The sequence below is a fragment of the Acomys russatus genome, chromosome 3 (assembly GCF_903995435.1).
Source record: "Acomys russatus chromosome 3, mAcoRus1.1, whole genome shotgun sequence".
Taxonomy (NCBI): Eukaryota; Metazoa; Chordata; class Mammalia; order Rodentia; family Muridae; genus Acomys; species Acomys russatus.
In genome coordinates, this window is record NC_067139.1 from 38668076 (window position 1) to 38674075 (window position 6000).

General features: G+C 47.2%; 1 long non-coding RNA gene across 2 annotated transcripts in view; it reads left to right on the top strand.

The window, feature by feature from the left end:
- The window catches only part of LOC127212403 (uncharacterized), a 106764-nt gene extending 100764 nt beyond the window's left edge, over window positions 1-6000 (top strand). For both annotated transcript variants that reach the window (XR_007833544.1, XR_007833543.1), the window contains exon 3: window positions 5608-6000. This is a non-coding gene — a long non-coding RNA (uncharacterized LOC127212403). The remainder of the gene's footprint in view (window positions 1-5607) is intronic.

A 6000-nucleotide genomic window follows, 5' to 3' on the forward strand; every position in this document is an offset into this window, starting at 1 on the left:
GTAGCACGGTAGAGGCAGGGATTCTGGGTCAGATTATATATGTAAAAACTTTTGACTAAGTGTGGCCATCGGCAATGTTTCTACCAACTTGTCACCAAGAGTGACTGGGAACTCCTTTCCCGCACTCTCCCAACTCTTCTTAGATATTCACTATTTAAAACGAGATAAAGTAAACTCTGACCAAGGTGCTTGCCATCCCCACACTGGGGACGTGGTAATTTGTCCTGCAGGGAAGATAAACCCACACATTGCCCCTTCCAGGGTGAAGGAGAAAGCCACACCAAAGACAGTTAAAGACCCCGCTGAGTCAGAGGTCTGGTCCAGCAACTAACTGGAAGATTGCTAATTTGGGGACAATACTTTCCATTGTATCTGCAAGATAGAGAACCAAGCTGATAAATAAATTCAGAGGAATTTCCAAGGCAGCAAGGCAAGGATTCTGGGTTAGGAGAGAAGAAATGTTTATGGATGTGGTTCATCAGTGAGTGGATTCCATGTCTAACAGAGCAAACTGCTGAGGCGATGCCATCGTCCGCAGAGGCTCGCTCCAGAGACGAACATTTAATTTCTTTTTTTTAATCTTCTCTTTTCTCTGTGTGTATGCATGTTTGTGTATGTGTGCATGTACACTTAGGTGTCAAAGGTTGACATCATGTGTCTTCCTAAGCACTCTCCACCATACTATGACATATTAATATATATTAGTGTGTGTGTGCGCATAAGCACATGTCTGAATGTGTTCATCTCTTAAAGAAAAACTAGGAGCTTGAGGTCCCCAAAGTCAAGAGGCTTCTACTAGAATGAAAACAGGGACTGCTCAGTCATTCATGAAGTCCTTCCATCAGCAGCTCCAGAGCTCACAGGAGCAGTGCTGTGCTGTAGAGGACGAAGGGTGTGTGTGCGTGTGCGCGTGCGCGCGTGCACGTGCATGCACGATGTTTCTTCTGGAGATTAAAAGTGAGCCTGAAACTGCCAGGACTCCAGGACTTGGGAGAACAAGGCTCTTGTTCAGCTCTCCTTTGAATGGCCGAGCGCTTTCTGTCTCTGCTCAGTGCTGAGATGTAGCGTCTGCATTGCCTAGGAACCCAACAAAGGCCGGCTTGCTGGCTGCTTTGAGAATTTGTAGAATTGTAGCCATGAAAAGGCATAAAGATTGGTTTCTTCTGAGTCCTTAACTGAACACCGAAAAGGGGGACAATTAGTGGGGCGCTGGGCTGCTGTCTCCCACTAGCTCTGTGTTACTCTTCTGAACCTTAGGTCCCCAAAACCTAGTGTAGGGGGTCCCCCACCCCAGTCTCCTCTGTCTCCCACATTCAGAAAGGCAGCCCAGGCTAAGGCCCCCAGGAGTGGAGAGTGTGTGCCTCAGAATGGTACTTTCTCTGCTGGGTAGGCAGGGCCGTACATGTAGCTTGTTTTGAGTTTCTTATTTAATGAATGTCATAATCTATAAAAATGGAATGACAGTGCCTGGGTTTAAGACCTATCACTAGGACACACACACACACACACACACACACACACACACACAAGTTTATTTGACTAACAATTCTGGGGGTCCACTAGCATTTGTTCGGGTCTGGTACGGGCCTTATGGTGGATGACATCACAGTGGTGGGAGGGTGCAGGAGCTCCATGACAAATCAGACGCCAGAAAACACGGCCCAGGGTGGTGGTGTCTTTATAACACTTATACTAGCAGGAATTAGCCAGGCCCCATGAGAACCACATTAACCCGTTCTGATGCTGATAATGCCAGAGATCTAACAACCTTCTCCTGGGTCCCACTTCCTAAAGGTCTGGCCACTTCCCAGCATTGCTACCCTGAGATCCAAGCTTCTTGCTTAGGAGTCCTCTGGGGAGAGACCTCATGGAAACCATAGAGAATAGTGTTTGTCCTAGAGTGTCCTAATGACACCCAACAGTTGTTGAGGGGTATTTATTTCTGTCCTCCCCATTCCACTTTGCCTTTTTATAGTGCACATTTCCCTCTTCCTCCCGTACTCTTGCCAGCTTCTCACTCTCTGCTCTGACTGAACAGGGCGCCATGGCTGAGCCACATCTCAATCTTCCTTAGGAAGACAGATGATTGCAAAGGTAAAGGTGGATTATGGGAACCCATCAGATAGCACGGACACACAGTGCCTGTACTTGGAACTTAGCAGGCCCTCCCAGCAGCCCCCTTGGTTCACAAGACAGTGAGGGAGTGTGCTTATCTGTGGACTTCTACTTGACATGGCTAGGTTCAAATACCTTTTCTGCCACTTTCACCAAAAGGTTCTAGATTCTTCTAGCCCACAGCTTACTCGCCTATAAAATGGTTTGTTAAAGAATGCCTATTTTAAATGGCCCAAGGATTACATGAAACATGTAACACAGCCCACAACAAAAACAATAAATTGTTGAGGCTGGAGAGATGGTTCCATCATTAAGGGTACTTGCTGCCCTTGCTGAGGACCTGGGTTTGGTTCTCAGCACCCATGTGGTGCTTCATAGTCATCCATAGTTCCTGTTCCAGAGGTCTGACACCTTCCTGTGACTTCCTTGGGTACCAGATATGGACACGGTGTACATACATACATTCAAGCAAACACTCATACATAAAGAAATGTTTCTTTAAAAAAAATTAACAAATTTGCTGAGAGCCAAGACAGCCAGGGCTACAACAGAGAGAAACCCTATCTCAAACAAACAAACAAAAATACAAACAAACAAAAGCAACAAAATATCGCGTTTAACAAACATTTGAATACACATTTGTTCTTATAGCAAATTATCTTTATTAAGTGTATACAGTACCAGATACGCTCATACATATGTACAGCAATGCTGTAATTACCCATGTGCTGGATCCACATTTTCTCTTAGGATTGCATCACTTAGTCATGTCACAGCTGTGTGTAAACACACTCTTTGCTGTTCACACGGTGAGGAGATTGCCTAAGGATACGTGTGTGGGGACTACCCACGGTTAGGTGATGTGTGACTGATATTGAAAATCTGAATGACTTTACAGAAATCCAGGTTTGGATCAACCGTTGTTGCCCTCTCACCATGCTGCTCGCCACTCCAGGTGTAAAAACCCTTAGCACTCAGAGAAGATGGCGCCTTGCATTGTACTTTCCTGAGGTGGGGGTCACAGCTCCACGTGGTAGTTACAAGCAGTAGCATGTTTCACGGTGACATCGCGTCATACACATACGCCTATTCACCCCTTGCCACACGTTCCCGTCCCTCTTCTCCTAATAGTCACCGTGCCTCTTCTTAACTAGGCCACCCTCTACCTTCATTCCGTCTTTCCTTTTGATGACCTAGTGAGTTCGACCAGGGTTGCTTACAGGTGCGTGGGTGAGAGATTCTTTACATGTCACAGGCAACTTGTCAGTGACTACACCACTGGAGAAAATCTCTCTCCCTCTCCCAGTGGCCATTCATAGCCTGTAGATCTCCTCGGGGAAGGGTGGGGCCTGGCGATGGAATGTTGACGGGCCCAGCCTTGTACAGGTCATGCACAGTTGCTGCCGCTGTGCATGCAACAGCCGTGCCACGCCCGGAAGACAGCATTCCACCCCACTCCATCCCTTCCATTCTCTCCACCCTTTCTTCCACGATGTTCTCTGAGCCTGGGACTTTCGTAGATAATACTTTTGTATATATCAGTTTTTGAAATAATAGGATAATTACATTATTTTCTCCCCCCCCCTTTTCCGTCCTTCAGCCCCTTCCATGCACCCCTTTGCTTTGTTTTCAAAATGCATGTCCTCCCTTCAAAAAGCTGTTTACACACGCACTCACACACACACACGACACAAACTCCTAAGTTAATAAACGCAGCCATAAGTCCGGATCATGTCGCCTGTGTGTACGTGCTGAGTAACCAACTGAGAGGCTGTCCCCTGGTGTCCTGGGTGCCTGGTACCCTCTGAGCAAAGCAACTATCATCTCGGGGAGTCTGGCTGTGCTCCCCCTGCAAAACAGTATCCCAGGGGGACAGCTGATGGTTTGCACCCCCACAGAAGCCCCAAGAAGGGCATGAGATGCTCTCCTGGGTCTTCAGCCATTCTCCACCCACCCCTGGCAATGTTTCACAGGGTCGAGGGACAGGCTAGAGTGTACAGAGGCTGGGGTATAGCAGAGTGTAAGAGCTAGGATAGACAAGAGCAGAGGCTTCATCTATGCAGTAGGGGAACTCTCTTCTTTTTAGGTAAGGCTTTCCAGGTGCAGCCAGTTGGGAGAGGAGTACGCCTACCCCTGTAGTTCTGTAAGCAAGCCCAATAAGTTCACAGATTCTGTAGAGCCACTGATTCTCAACATGTGGGTCTGGAACATCGGAAAACATATTTCTGATGGTCCTGGGATCTGCGTCCCCCCACTTCACCTATCATACCTTTAATTTTGTTGCTGCTTCATAACTGTAGTTTTTCTCCTGGGCAGTGTCTCGGTTCCTAACACCAGCAGAATTATGGGTTTCCCGATGGTTCTAGAGTGCACTGCATTAGAAGGCGCCGCGATTTGTTGTTGGGACTGTGGGAGAGAGGTAGACATTTGATGTCTCTACCAGGGAAGGAATTTTAACCATACCTAGGGGAGATAAATGATCAGCTCCCACCTTTCATAGTTCTTTGTCTAGGATTGAGACCCCGCGAGGTTTCCCATGTTAAATGTGTTGTCTTTGTTCAGGTCCTGTTTAGGCAGCCATGTTGATGAGAATTTGTGGGCGTGGCCTCTTGGAGGCTTCTAGGAGACAACCCCACAGCACACTTCCTGTGTCTCTGGCTTTCACAACCTCTCTTCCCCGTCGTCCTCAGTGATCCCCGTAGGTGCAGGGATTGTGTTGTAGATCCCAGCTGGGGCTGGGTTCCATATGATCTCTTTTTCTCGGCATTTTGGTGTCGCGGTTTCCTGTAACGGTCTCCAACTGATGCAAAGAGAAGGTTCTTTGATGAGGAGTAAGAACTACACTTATGGGTGGGCATAAGAATAAATATTTAGAATGTAGTTAGGAACTATGCTGGTTTAATAAAGTGGCAGCTGTGGGTTCACTGGGTCTCCAGAGCCAGGCACAGTTTTCCTCTTGTTAGGTAGGCTTTAAGGCCAATTAGAGAGCTGTTGGTCACCAAGGCATGTGTGCCACTACTGCACGCTTAGGAGTATTTTGCCATGCTGGTTGCTGTGGTTCACAGGGGTCACGCTAGTAGGACTGTGATTTGCTTCCCTCCCATGGGAGCATGCATGAGGCCACAGGAGCAAGTCATCAGGGAGGAACCATTCAGCTCAGTTGCAGCTCAGATCCTGGGCCCTGGGTCCTGGGCCCAAAGTTCATGGTGTCTTCAGAAACAGGGATGCAACTTCCACCTCTGGATGCAACTGAGGGCATCGGCAATAGCAGGCAATGTTTTGGGAGTCTCTTGAGCAACTCTCATGGACAGCCGAAAAGAGGGCATCTCATACTAGCTCTGGGTTTTTGTTAAGTAGTCTGGCTCTTGTGAGGGTTGTTTTCGGCCCAGATGAGATACTTTTATTTTAACTATATCTGTGTGTGCATAAAAAGATGTGTATGCATTATTTGTAATTTTAGCTGGATAATGATATGCCTTATGGCTTTTCCAGGCATCCTTGCATTATTTCTGAAGACTCATTCTTACTCGTGGTAAATAATGCTTTGGAAACACCTCCACGCAGGCGTTAGTTTCCATGGCCAGGATTCTTCCCTGACGACACTTTTGGAAATAGGCTGGCTGACAGGAAGGCTCATGAAGAAGTTACTGAGGATGCGTCCATGGAGCCACATAGGTTGCCAAGAGGTATTGAACATTCGAAGTTCTCCAAAACTGTCTTCTAACACCCAGACATTGTTTATATTCGACCTTTCTGATGGAGTTCTGCAAAAGTTTTCTTTCTACACTGCAGTCAACATAACACTATGACCAAAAGCAACTTGGGGGAGGAAAGGGTTTGTTTGGCTTACATATTCTGAGGCACAGTCCGTTGAGGGAAGTCAGG